A 14,598-nucleotide genomic window follows, 5' to 3' on the forward strand; every position below is an offset into this window, starting at 1 on the left:
TACTCACTGTATATACATATGTATCACTAGAGGAAGACACTGTACTATACAGGAGCTACTCTGTGTATATCACTAGGGGAGGGCACAATGTTTATAGAAGGTACTCACTGTATATACATATGTATCACTAGGGGAGGACACTACTATATAGGAGGTACTCTGTATTTATCACTAGGGGAGGGCACTATACGTATATAGGAGGTACTCACTGTCTATACATACTGTATGTATCACTGGGGGAGAACACTGTATGTATATAGATGGTACTCACTGTATACACATATGTATCACTAGGGGAGGACACTACTATATAGGAGGTCCTCTGTGTATATCACTAGGGGAGGACACTGTATGTATATAGGAGGTACTCACTGTATATACATATGTATCACTAGAGGAGGGCACTGTACATATAGGAGGTATTCACTGTATATACATATGTATCACTAGGGGAGGACACTATATAGGATGTACTCACTGGATGTAGCAGGTACTCACTGTATATACATATGTATCACTAGAGGAGGATACTGTATATGTCAGGTACTCACTGTATATACATATGTGTCACTAGAGGCCACTATATAGATGGTACTCTACAGTTGTGGCCAAAAGTTTTGACACCCCTGCAATTCTGTCAGATAATACTCAGTTTCTTCCTGAAAATGATTGCAAACACAAATTCTTTGGTATTATTATCTTCACTTAATTTGTCTTAAATGAAAAAATACAAAAAGATTTGTCCTAAAGCCAAATTGGATATAATTCCACACCAAACATAAAAAGGGGGTGGACAAAAGTATTGGCACTGTTCGAAAAACCATGTGATGCTTCTCTAATTTGTGTAATTAACAGCACCTGTAACTTACCTGTGGCACCTAACAGGTGTTGGCAATAACTAAATCACACTTGCAGCCAGTTGACATGGATTAAAGTTGACTCAACCTCTGTCCTGTGTCCTTGTGTGTACCACATTGAGCATGGAGAAAAGAAAGAAGACCAAAGAACTGTCTGAGGACTTGAGAAACCAAATTGTGAGGAAGCATGAGCAATCTCAAGGCTACAAGTCCATCTCCAAAGACCTGAATGTTCCTGTGTCTACCGTGCGCAGTGTCATCAAGAAGTGTAAAGCCCATGGCACTGTGGCTAACCTCCCTAGATGTGGACGGAAAAGAAAAATTGACAAGAGATTTCAGCGCAAGATTGTGCGGATGTTGGATAAAGAACCTCGACTAACATCCAAACAAGTTCAAGCTGCCCTGCAGTCCGAGGGTACAACAGTGTCAACCCGTACTATCTGTCGGCATTCTGAATGAAAAGAGACTGTATGGTAGGAGACCCAGGAAGACCCCACTTCTTACCCTGAGACATAAAAAAGCCAGGCTGGAGTTTGCCAAAACTTACCTGAAAAAGCCTAAAACGTTTTGGAAGAATGTTCTCTGGTCAGATGAGACAAAAGTAAAGCTTTTTGGGCAAAGGCATCAACATAGAGTTTACAGGAGAAAAAAAAGATGCATTCAAAGAAAAGAACATGGTCCCTACAGTCAAACATGGCGGAGGTTCTCTGATGTTTTGGGGTTGCTTTGCTGCCTCTGGCACTGGACTGCTTGACCGTGTGAATGGCATTATGAAGTCTGAAGACTACCAACAAATTTTGCACCATAATGTAGGGCCCAGTGTGAGAAAGCTGGGTCTCCCTCAGAGGTCATGGGTCTTCCAGCAGGACAATGACTCAAAACACATTTCAAAAAGCACTAGAAAATGGTTTGAGAGACAGCACTGGAGACTTCTAAGGTGGCCAGCAATGAGTCCAGACCTGAATCCCATAGAACACCTGTGGAGAGATCTAAAAATGGCAGTTTGGAGAAGGCACCCTTCAAATATCAGGGAGCTGGAGCAGTTTGCCAAAGAAGAATGGTCTAAAATTCCAGCAGAGCATTGTAAGAAACTCATTGATGGTTACCGGAAGCGGTTGGTCGCAGTTATTTTGGCTAAAGGTTGTGCAACCAAGTATTAGGCTGAGGGTGCCAATACTTTTGTCTGGCCCATTTTTGGAGTTTTGTGTGAAATGATCAATGTTTTGCTTCATTCTCTTTTGTGTTTTTTCATTTAAGACAAATTAAATGAAGATAATACCAAAGAATTTGTGTTTGCAATCATTTTCAGGAAGAAACTGAGTATTATCTGACAGAATTGCAGGGGTGTCAATACTTTTGGCCACAACTGTATATATCATTAGGGGAGGACACTGTACATAGATGGTATCCACTGTATATACATATGTATCACGAGGACAATATACTATATAGGAGGTACTCACTGTATGTACATATGTATCACTAGGGGAGGACACTAAATATATAGATGGTACTCTATATATCCATACAGATCACTAGGGGATGGACACTACCTATATAGGAGGTACTCACTATGTATCCATATATATCACTAGGGAATGATACTACGTATATAGGAGTTACTCACTGTATGTAGCAGGTACTCACTGTATATGCATATATATCACTAGGGGAGGACACTACCTATATAGGAGGTACTCACTGTATATACATATGTATCACTAGGGGAGAACACTATGTATATAGATGGTACTCACTGTATATACATATGTATCACTAGGGGAGGACACTACTATATAGGCGGTACTCTATATATCACTAGGGGAGGACACTTTGTATATAGCAGGTACTCACTGTATATACTGTACATATCACTAGGGGAGGACACTGTACATAATGTAAATTATATATCTCTCGGAGTCCCTCACTGTAATGGCTCCTCATCACTCAAAAGAAATTCAGCAAATTCTGTGCTCCCAAATTCAAACCGCCCCCCTCCCTTCTGAGCCCCAGAGTGTCTAAACAACATTTAGCGCCCACATGTTTGGCATTTCTGTAGAGAGCCCGCCTAATTTACAGGTGCGTGTCTCCAGAAGCACGGGCTGGGCATAATGTACTGGTCACTACAATGGCAGTTTGCAATTTTCACTCAGCAGCATCCACTGCTGCCTGTTTCTGGAAAACACCCATGGAGTCAAAATCATCACTACATCTGTAAATTCCCAAAGGGTTAGAATTTCCTAAATGGGGTCACTTGAGGGGGGATTCTGCTCTTCTAGCACTTAGGGGCTTTGTATATGGAGTCTGCAAACTCTTCTAGGAAAACCTGCGCTCCAGAAGGCAAATAGCGCTCCGTTCCTCCTGAGTCTCTCCGTATGGCAAAGTAGCACTGTACAGCCACATATGGGGTATTTATACATTCAATAGAAATTGTAGGACAAATTTTGGTGCCATTTTTACCCATTTTCCAGTGTGAAAATGTAAAACATGGGGCTAATACACAATCTTAGTGGTAAAAATTTGATTTTTTTTTTTCTTTACTGCCCAATGGTATAAAATTCTGTGACACCTGTGGTGTTAATATAATCACTGCACCCCTAGATGAATTCATTTAGAGGTGTAGCTTGTAAAGTGAGGTCACTTATGGAGGGATGGGGGTTCTGCTGTTCTGGCACCTCAGGGGCTCTGCCAATGTAACATGGCATCCTCAAACCAGTGCAGCAGAATCTGCACTGTAATATGGCTCTTCTTCCCTTCTGAGCGTTGCACTGTGCCTCAAATGTAGTTTTCCACCACATATGGGGTATCGGTGAACTCAGGAGAAATTGCACAACACATTTTCGGGTCCATTTTCTTGTTTCCCTTGTGAAAATACAAAATTTGGGGCATACTTTTTTGTAGTAAAAATGTTTTTATTTTTTTTTTAGCTTTTCACAGCTCAACATTAGAAACTTCTATGAAGCACCTGGGGGTTTCAGAGTGCTCACTGCACGTTTAGATAAGTTTGGTGGACGACTCTAGGTTTGGTGAATGCCAGGAGACAGCGCCTGACTGCATTTTGCCAGCTATAGTTTGGTGGATGAGGGATAATGCTAATGGATGTTTTTCAGGGTTCAGCCTTGTCGCTTTATTTCCAGTGAAGGGAAATCTTAATTTAGCAAGAGATAGTGTCGACACTTGTAGCTTCCAACTTTGTGAGAACAGTTTGGGGAAGGTCTTTTTCTATACCTACAACTTAGTACACAGAGCAAAGTCCAAAAGACACTTTTGGGGTGGGAATTTTGTGTGGAAGACCACGACCGCACAGAACAAGCACCTTAACCTCATCCAACACCTTTGTGATAACCTAGAATAGAGACTGTGAGCCTGGCCTCTCCTCCAATATCAGTGTCTTATAGAAATGTTCATCTGGAGAAATGTGGGAATTTTTGCCCCTATACCTCCAAAATCTCATAGGAGCCTTCCCTGAAGAGTGGAAGCTGTTATAGCTTCCATATTAATGTATATGGATCTAAATTTGGAGGTCATAAAATCTTCTGTAGGTGTAATGTGGAAGGAGAGTGTAGCTTGAAAAATCATGACTGGACCAGATTGAATAGAAAACGGACAGACAACTACAAAAGATGACGGTCACTGACGAGTCTCTGGTAATATTAGGCTATTAGAGTACAATAAGTCTCACATAGCATGTTACACTGCCGACATCCCTCATGCCAGGTAGGGAACCTGGTAAACATTTGAATGCCTGTTGAGATGCCACCACCACCACAAACTTGGCATATTTCTTTGTACAAGCTCTTGCTGGCAGACAGTGAGAATCACTCACAGGTTAAAAAAGGCACTGGGAGGCAGAAGATGGAGCCAGGTCAGACAAGCAGCAAGACCCGGCCATGGACATTCCCAAGGGCCACACAGGTTTCCCACTTCAGACCAGTATTCCCAGTGTCACACAGGGTACCCTCCCTCCTCTATCTACTATGTAAATCCTACTGGGCCAAGTAGTTAATTTCTACATGATCTTATAGGGGATCCTTTTAAGCAACCCCTACAATCCTGTCTTTTGTTTATCGATCCCTAACACAGTCTGATTATATTACTGAAGACAAAACCTTTCTGACCGAGACACTGATCATTGCCAGGAATTATGTGGCCAAATACTCTCAGGAGATCCCATAGAGTAGAATTATAAATCAGCACTGTAACAGCGCCGTTCTACTCCAGACATTCTAAAGGGTCACTGTATAGTGAATCAGCTGCACGACATCATATACAGTGGGGCAAAAAAGTATTTAGTCATTCAGCAATAGTGCAAGTTCCACCACTTAAAAAGATGAGAGGCGTCTGTAATTTACATCATAGGTAGACCTCAACTATGGGAGACAAACTGCGAAAAAAAAATCCAGAAAATCACATAGTCTTTTTTTTAATCATTTTATTTGCATATTATGGTGGAAAATAAGTATTTGGTCAGAAACAAACAATCAAGATTTCTGGCTCTCACAGACCTGTAACTTCTTCTTTAAGAGTCTCCTCTTTCCTCCACTCATTACCTGTAGTAATGGCACCTGTTTAAACTTGTTATCAGTATAAAAAGACACCTGTGCACACCCTCAAACAGTCTGACTCCAAACTCCACTATGGTGAAGACCAAAGAGCTGTCAAAGGACACCAGAAACAAAATTGTAGCCCTGCACCAGGCTGGGAAGACTGTATCTGCAATAGCCAACCAGCTTGGAGTGAAGAAATCAACAGTGGGAGCAATAATTAGAAAATGGAAGACATTCAAGACCACTGATAATCTCCCTCGATCTGGGGCTCCACGCAAAATCCCACCCCGTGGGGTCAGAATGATCACAAGAACGGTGAGCAAGAATCCCAGAACCACGCGGGGGGGACCTAGTGAATGAACTGCAGAGAGCTGGGACCAATGTAACAAGGCCTACCATAAGTAACACACTACGCCACCATGGACTCAGATCCTGCAGTGCCAGACGTGTCCCACTGCTTAAGCCAGTACATGTCCGGGCCCATCTGAAGTTTGCTAGAGAGCATTTGGATGATCCAGAGGAGTTTTGGGAGAATGTCCTATGGTCTGATGAAACCAAACTGGAACTGTTTGGTAGAAACACAACTTGTCGTGTTTGGAGGAAAAAGAATACTGAGTTGCATCCATCCAACACCATACCTACTGTAAAGCATGGTGGTGGAAACATCATGCTTTGGGGCTGTTTCTCTGCAAAGGGGCCAGGACGACTGATCCGGGTACATGAAAGAATGAATGGGGCCATGTATCGTGAGATTTTGAGTGCAAACCTCTTTCCATCAGCAAGGGCATTGAAGATGAAACGTGGCTGGGTCTTTCAACATGACAATGATCCAAAGCACACCGCCAGGGCAACGAAGGAGTGGCTTCGTAAGAAGCATTTCAAGGTCCTGGAGTGGCCTAGCCAGTCTCCAGATCTCAACCCTATAGAAAACCTTTGGAGGGAGTTGAAAGTCCGTGTTGCCAAGCGAAAAGCCAAAAACATCACTGCTCTAGAGGAGATCTGCATGGAGGAATGGGCCAACATACCAACAACAGTGTGTGGCAACCTTGTGAAGATTTACAGAAAACGTTTGACCTGTCATTGCCAACAAAGGATATATTACAAAGTATTGAGATGAAATTTTGTTTCTGACCAAATACTTATTTTCCACCATAATATGCAAATAAAATGATAAAAAAACAGACAATGTGATTTTCTGGATTTTTTTTTCTCAGTTTGTCTCCCATAGTTGAGGTCTACCTATGATGTAAATTACAGACGCCTCTCATCTTTTTAAGTGGTGGAACTTGCACTATTGCTGACTGACTAAATACTTTTTTGCCCCCTGTAGATGCAGGAGCTGGCAGTCAGACACAGCCAGACTTCTCCCGATAGAGAAAGCAGAGATGGTTTATTACAGGCTCTGCCTTTCCTATCGTTGAACAAGCACTGTGTATACAGAATTGGAAGGCTCCATGTCTCCTGTCATTGGGACTAATATATTGAAATGCTACTCCAAAGTCTTTTATAGCCTTAAAGAGCACATTGTGAAATATATGAATACAAAAACAGGGAAACAAAAAGAAATTAAGACCATCAAAGATGCCACGTTTATATAAAATTTATATTAGTGTACCGTAATACACCACGTGTAAGAAAAATAAGTGAAATCCCAACCCTGAAGGGCATAAGCGAGACCGACCCTAATGTAAGCTTCCTTCAGGGATCAGTAGGACAGATCACAGGCACTGCATCTTGGTTTCTATTGTATACAGAAAGCACTGCAGATGTGAACATGTCCTTAGAGACCGCACTAGCCTCGGCATACACAGGCCAACCATAAGTGCTACTGCGCCTCATTTGTCGCATTTTAGTTAACTCCGCATGCTCATGGCACCTCGATCATGAACACCGTGCTATATCCAGTATACACGAGTGTATACAGACACATTCTTCTCATCAGGGGGATCCCAGAGGTAGGACCCTCTCTCTTCAAACATGTTGATGGTAAATTGACACAGATGTGGCATGGCTTCATTTCTCTTTCTATTGAAATTCTTTATGTACTGTATCTATTGTAACTGATACTAGTTGTCCAATGTTAGAGCTAGTTATGCTTACGTTAGCAGGTCGTGTTAATATTACAATATTGTGCATCAATATATGTATTTGCACATATGCGGCACTAATTTGTCATGCTTGTCATTTTCTGGTTGTTTGCAATTTTCACTATTTTGCTAATACAGTGCGCTTTGCTATGTCTACATTTATAGTTATTGCATGTTTTGAGTGGCACTTATGATCTTTTGTATACATATTGCTGCAGCTGATATATTTACAAGAGGGTTGCACTAGCACCATTATTTTTACCTCTATTTGTTCTTTATTTTTTCTATTTTTTTCTCATTCTATTTTTTTCCTTTTTCTACTTTCCCCACTTCTTTGCCCTTACTTCCCATGGTTGTTTCCATATGTTTTTTTTTACATTGCGCTGCTCGTTTTCCTCCTGTGTCGGCGTTCTTCCTGTCACCTGATGCCGGATCACGTGGGGCCCTGCGTGTTTCCAGTATCAGTGGGCGGCGGTGACGCTGTACTCGGCGGGTTCAGTGAGCGGCGTTATATGCAAGTACGGCGTTTCCGGTTTTAGTTGGATAAATAGACGCTATATGATACATTCTCCTTGCACCCCCTGAGGAAGGAGCTTAGTGCGCCGAAACGCGTGTCGGGGTGGGCTGTGGGCCCCCCATTGCGGCACATACCAGGTAATACTCCATTACTGTAATTTGTATGGCTTTTCTGGGATTGATGGTGGGACATTATAGTAATACGCTAGATATTCATTGCAATACACGTGCATCTCCTGGTGGCCAATTCATTTATTTGTGGGTATGTTGTTGCAGTGGTGGCTACCCATAGCTCTTTTGATGCACTGCCATTCATTGTTCACATTTTCCGTCATCTTTGCTGTTGTAGCTGTTCGTTTTTACTATTAGTATTTTGTAGATTTAATAAAATCTTCATTACTCTGTCGCCTCATTGGGGACACAGGACCATGGGTGTTATGCTGCTGTCCACTAGGAGGCGACACTATGCATAATCTGAAAAAGATTAACTGTGGCTCCTCCTGTGCAGTATACACCCCTGGACGGCATCAGCCTTCTCCAGTTTTTGCTTAGTGTCGCATAGGAGGCACACCTAAAGGATTTTTACTCCGTTTTTTTTTCCGACGGGAATACAGATGAAGAAAAGAGGGTCTCCTGTGAGACTCCCGGCATGGCTCCTTCCTCGGCCCCCTACTATGGGGTGCCCAGTTGAAGTAGAGATGGCTATTCCCCATGTTGCTCCTTCCCCAGTCCCTCGGGTGCTGGTTCGAAGTCGAGACCCCCCCCCCCCCCCCCTCCTTCCCCAATTCCTTTTGGTTTCTGGGTTGAGGTCGAGGCGAGGATAAAGGCCCCTGAAGGTGACAACAGCACCCTCCCTAATCCCCCTCTGGGGGCATTAGGTTGAGACGCCTCAGGTAGGGCCTGTACAGGCAGCATTCTACAGCTCCCAGCAATGGGCCAGCACACTGCGCCTGCATCCAGGGACCCCGGCCCAGCTGCGGGCTCCTGTTGGGGCCGGGGGGAGTGCAGGCAGGCATGGCACATACAGACACAGGGCTCCCTGCGCACCTGTCTCTGCGGCAGCACCAGCTCTATACTGCCTCAGGGAGACCCCAACCGGGCTCCCCCTTCCGCTTATATCCCCACCACCATCCTGCCTTTAAATCCGGAGGGGTCCGGTTCAGATCCAACCCCCTCCCGGACTTCCGCGCCGGCCTGGAGCCCTTCTGGGCCTCAGGCATCTAATTTAGGCCCCGGCTTCGGCCTAGCTGAAGCCGCCGCCTCCTCTCCGCCCCCCGGCCCGCCCCCGGATGACAAATATGACACTCTACAGTGTCATAAAGGGGGTGGATCGAGACAGAAAGGGCGCATTTTTACACAGCTTTGCCGCCTTTTTCCAGCTCTCCGCCCCCTTATCCTTCCTCTTTCTCAGCAGCCATTTTTCTGCTGCAGATTAACCCTGCATCTCCCGGGCTGCAGGACCAGGACGCCAGTCTCCGGGGGGCACAGGACTGTGGATCTTCGGCGCTGGACCTAGGGGCACACTGGTGGGGTAAGATCACAGCTGGGTTTTTTTACTTAGCTGTGAATCCATATTACCTATAAGGCTCCCCTATAGGTTTCTCTACCCCTGTAAGGTCCTCTGCCGGCATCGGGGCACTATGCCGGGCTCAAGGTCCAAGAGAACCAGGCAGAACTGCTATTATGCTTTCTGCACAGCCTGCGGGACCGCTCTCCCCAGTAGCAGCACGTACCCGCATTGTCAGAACTGTATACAAACTAATGGCTCAGAGCCCCAAGAAGCCCCTGCCAATGCCTCGGTGTCTAATGCCACGCCGGAATGGGCTACTCAGATATCGCAATCTATGACGCAGTCTATAGATAACCTAACCTCCACATTGCTTGAGGCTCTGCAGGGTCATGCCCCGGCTATGACCGTTACCGAGCAAAGGGAGAGCTTGACTCAGGAACAAGATGACCCTGCCACATCCATGTCTAGGTCAGGACGCAAGCGGACCCATAGATCAAGTCCATCTGCGTCATCCCATAGCACACGGTCATCCCCCTCTAGGGAGAGACACCGTAGCTCCAGGTCATCTAGACCGCCCCATGCCAGGGACAGACAATGCAGATCTCCGCAATCCCCGACCAGAGAAGGCCTCCTCCCCGGCCCACTCCGCAGGGGAGGCCTCAGTGATACACAGGATTCGGAAGGCATCTGCGACTCTGACTCAGACAGAGAAATGGAGGAGTCCCAGATCCCAATCCCTCCTAGCAATACAGCGCTAGTTGAGGACATAATTTCTTCCATCCATCGGGTGCTGGACATTTCTGATCCGCCACCAGAGGCCCCAGAACATAAGATTTCCTTTGAAGGACCTCTGAAGCCGCCTAAGGTTTTCTCTAACCACCCAGAGTTTAAGGCGATCCTTAAAAAGCAGCTCTCACAGCCTGAGAGAAAATTCGCTAATCGCAAATATCTGGAGGCGAGGTACCCCTTCCCACAGAAGGACACCAAGGAATGGACAGATCCACCTGAAGTGGACCCTCCAGTCTCTAGGCTAGCAGCACAGACCCTCCTTTCACTGCCAGATAGCTCAACCCTCAGGGACGCAGCAGACCGGCAGGTAGAACGCATGGCTCGTTCAATTTTCGAGGCAGCTGGGGCATCCCTGGCTCCCGCGTTCACCTCAGTTTGGGCTGCCAAGGTCATTCTGGCCTGGGCAAAGAATTTACAAGCTCTCCAAGCATCCGCTCCTGAGCTGTCGGACCAAGCAGTTCAAATAGCAGTTGTAGCAGACTACATGCTCCATGCAGCTCTGGATTCAGCAAGGTGAGTAGCGGGGATAGCATCAAACGCCATCACGATTCGGCGTATCCTCTGGCTGCGGGAATGGAAAGCGGACGCAGCCTCAAAGAAGTCCCTTACGCACCTCCCCTACCTCAGTGGGAGACTTTTCGGTGAACAGTTGGATACTATGATATTCAACGCCACCGGGGGTAAGAGTACTTCTCTTCCCCAACTGAAACCTAAATGCACTTACAAGAAGCGTAACCAAACTCGATTCCGATCCTTTCTGAATTCCTCCGGCTGGTCCGTCTCGCGTCCAGCACAAAATCGTAACCGTTCCCCACGCCGGGACAACTCACGATCGACGCAAAGGTCGGACAAGACCTGGCAGTCAAAAGCAGGCCAGCCTAAGCCCAGAGGAGGAAAATCTCAGACTTTCTCCTCATCATGACTCACGGACTCCGGAAGACACCACACCAGTAGGGTGCCGACTTTTGCTCTTTCATCAAGTCTGGCTGCCCATTACAGAAGACAGGTGGGTCAGGGAACTAGTGTCTTCCGGATACAAAATAGACTTCACCTCCAACCCACCGGACCGATTCTTCCTCTCTGTTCCCCCAAAACTGCCAGCCAAGGCTCGTGCCTACCACCAAGTGGTCTCCTCGCTTTTTCAAGCAGGAGTCATAGTACCGGTACCCACGACCGACCGCTTCCGAGGGTTCTACTCCAATCTGTTCGTAGTTCCCAAGAAAGGAGGCAGCGTACGGCCCATACTAGACCTAAAACAGCTCAACAAATATGTACGGGTCCGTCATTTCCGCATGGAGTCCCTTCGGTCCATCATTGCGTCCATGGAGAAGAGAGAATATCTCGCCTCCATAGACATACAAGACGCATACCTGCATATACCCATTGCACCTGCCCATCAGAGGTTTCTCAGGTCAGAGGCCAGAACCACTACCAATTCGTGGCTCTCCCTTTCGGACTCGCCACGGCTCCCAGAGTGTTCACCAAAGTCATGGCAGCCACCATGGACGTCCTGCACTCCAGAGGCATAGTAGTCGTTCCATACCTGGACGATCTACTCATCAAGGCTCCCACCTTCAAGGACTGCGAGATCAGCGTCTCAATCACAACCGATACTCTCAGTCGCATGGGCTGGTTAATCAACCTACAAAAGTCATCACCAACCCTGAGTCAGTCCCTGACCTTCCTGGGAATGTTATTCAACATCTCCAGGGGTCTAGTGCTCCTTCCCAAGGACAAGGCACTGGCTCTCCGACTAGCAGTTCGCACCCTCCTCCGCAAACCCCCTCGATCTCTCCGGTTTGCCATGAGAGTCCTCGGCAAGATGGCAGCAGCAATAGAAGCGGTCCCATTTGCCCAGTTTCACCTCAGACCTCTCCAACTAGCCATTCTCAAGTCCTGGGACAGGAATCCCTTTTCTCTCGACAGGGAGTGCCAGCTAACGTCGTCAACCAGGAGGTCCCTGCACTGGTGGCTCAAGCGAACCTCGCTTGCAAAGGGGAAATCCTTTCTCACAGGTCAATGGAAGGTTCTGACCACCGACGCGAGCCTGACGGGTTGGGGTGCGGTGCACCTACACCACAGGGCAAGTGGTCCCCAGTGGAAGCGACCATGCCCATCAACATCCTGGAAATTCGTGCCATCCTTCTGGCATTGAGGGCCTTCCATCACTTACTGGCAGCCTCTCACATCAGAATACAGTCGGACAATGCCACGGCTGTGGCATATGTGAATCACCAAGGGGGGACCTGCAGTACCCAGGCGATGCGAGAAGTGTCACCCATCCTCCGCTGGGCGGAGGACACAGGGTCGGTTCTTTCGGCGGTCCACATTCCGGGTGTGGACAACTGGGAAGCAGACTTCTTCAGCCGACAAGGAATAGACTCGGGAGAGTGGTCTCTCCATCCTGAAATTTTTCACCAGATCTGTCTCCGCTGGGGGACCCCGGATGTGGACCTAATGGCATCCCACTTCAATGCCAAGGTCTCCAACTTCATGGCCAGAACACACGATCCGCGGTCGCTCGGAGCAGACGCTCTGGTTCAGGACTGTACCCAGTTCCATCTTCTGTATATTTTTCCACCTCTCCCCTGATATCCAGAGTGGTGAGGAAGATCAAACAAGAGGGAGTTCCAACCATCCTAATTGCACCGGACTGGCCCAGACGCACATGGTACGCCGACATCGTACAACTCACAGCAGACGCCCCCTGGCGTCTCCCCGACCGCCACGATCTTCTATCACAAGGCCCGTTCTACCACCAGAACTCAGGGGCTCTCAATTTGACGGCGTGGCCCTTGAGACCTGGGTTCTAACCCAGGCAGGACTCTCGACGGATGTCATTGGAACCATGATCAGGGCACGGAAGCCAGCCTCTGCCAAGATTTATTACCGTACCTGGAAAGCTTTCTTTACCTGGTGCGAATCTCGTGGCCAGATCCCACTCCCTTATTCCCTACCCAAAGTACTTGGTTTTCTCCAATCGGGTTTGGAAGCCAGGCTGTCATTGGGCTCCCTTAAGAGCCAGGTGTCAGCCCTCTCAGTGCTTTTTCAAAGGCGCATTGCTACCAAGCCGCAAGTAAGGACTTTCCTTCAGGGGGTTTCCCGATTGGTTCCCCCCTACAGACGACCAATAGAAACGTGGGACCTCAACCTGGTCCTGACAGCATTGCAGGAACCACCCTTCGAACCCCTTAAGGAGGTCCCGCTCCGCCTTCTTTCCCAGAAGGTGGTTTTCCTGGTGGCAATCACCTCGCTACACAGGGTGTCTGAACTGACAGCACTCTCCTGCAGATGGCCCTTCCTGGCTTTTCACCAGGACAAGGTAGTTCTTCGTACGGTCCTATCCTTCCTTCCGAAGGTTGTGTCCAACTTCCACCTCAACGAGGAAATTTCACTACCATCCTTTTGTCCGGTTCTGGTTCATAGAGTGGAGAAGGCTCTGCATACGCTTGACCTTGTCAGGGCATTGCGTATATACGTGTCTAGGACTGCGTCCTTCCGGAGGTCTGATTCTCTTTTCCTCCTTCCGGAAGGCGGCCACAAGGGTCTGCCAGCTTCCAAAGCTACCCTTGCCAGGTGGATCAAATCCACCATACAAGAGGCCTACCGCCTTAAGAATTCTCCTCTTCCAGCCGGTATTACGGCACACTCTACACGGGCGGTAGGGGCCTCCTGGGCCATTCGGCACCAGGCTTCGGCACAACAAGTGTGTAAGGCGGCCACTTGGACTAGCTTACACACGTTTACTAAACACTACAGGGTTCATACCCAGTCCTCAGCGGACGCGAGCCTGGGTAGATGTGTCCTGCAGGCGGCGGTGCCCTAAGTATAGGGGCCTGTCTGCACAATATTCGTCCATTGCTTCCCACCCAGCGTCCCATGGTCCTGTGTCCCCCAATGAGGCGACAGAGTAAAGGAGATTTTTGTGTACTCACCGTAAAATCTCTTTCTCTTAGCCTCTAGTTGGGGGACACAGCTCCCACCCTGTTGCCCTTTCCGGGCCGTTGTAACTGTTGAGTTCTCATATTGTTTTCTTGAGCTCGTACATAGTTGCCTTCTTACAGGCATAATTATGTTATTCATGTTACGTTCCTCCTACTGCTTTTGCACAAAACTGGAGAAGGCTGATGCCGTCCAGGGGTTATTACTGCACAGGAGGAGCCACAGTTAATCTTTTTCAGATTATGCATAGTGTCGCCTCCTAGTGGACAGCAGCATAACACCCATGGTCCTGTGTCCCCCAATTAGAGGCTAAGAGAAAGAGATTTTACGGTGAGTACACAAATCTCCTT

This window comes from Ranitomeya variabilis, chromosome 1 (genome assembly GCF_051348905.1).
Source record: "Ranitomeya variabilis isolate aRanVar5 chromosome 1, aRanVar5.hap1, whole genome shotgun sequence".
Taxonomy (NCBI): domain Eukaryota; kingdom Metazoa; phylum Chordata; class Amphibia; order Anura; family Dendrobatidae; genus Ranitomeya; species Ranitomeya variabilis.